Below are 653 nucleotides of genomic sequence, written 5' to 3' on the forward strand. Positions count from 1 at the left end.
TACATTCAACTTGCATCTCTGAACCAGCAGCATTGAGAAGAAATCTGGAGATAGAACCACTGTCAAGCAGGAGATGTTCATTGGTGCTGTTAACGATGACATCAACCTACAAAAGTAATTTATGGTAAACAAGTAAGGAACATTCCATGGAGAGAAGATGGATACATTGTTGCAGTTGATATTGTTGTTAAGAAAGGCTCTACAGAATGGTTGTAGTAAGTCGGAGGTTGTTAAAGTTAACAAAAGAAATACTCAAGATATCAGATGTGAAGGAAATAGAATGTTTGAGTTTGACTGAGAAAATGATTTAATTAACTCTAATGATTGCTTATTTGGAAAAGAAATAACATGGAAATATAAGTTACATGAATCTATTTACTCACAGATGCATTAGAAATTGAATCAATCATTAGTTTTATTTTGATGCCAGGAGGTTCTCCAGATGCCACATTAGTTCTGGGTGTCATAGAGGTTGGTTGCTGCTGTGAACCAGGAAGGAATGGGTTTGGTGATGAGGTTTCTGAAAATAAACAAATATCTGAGTATATATATATATATATATATATATATCAGGTTATGGCTTTCGTTGACATGGAGAAAGCTTTTGACGGGGTCCCCCGATCCCTTATCTGGTGGTCAATGAGGAAACTTGG

The sequence above is a fragment of the Octopus bimaculoides genome, chromosome 1 (genome assembly GCF_001194135.2).
Source record: "Octopus bimaculoides isolate UCB-OBI-ISO-001 chromosome 1, ASM119413v2, whole genome shotgun sequence".
Lineage (NCBI taxonomy): Eukaryota > Metazoa > Mollusca > Cephalopoda > Octopoda > Octopodidae > Octopus > Octopus bimaculoides.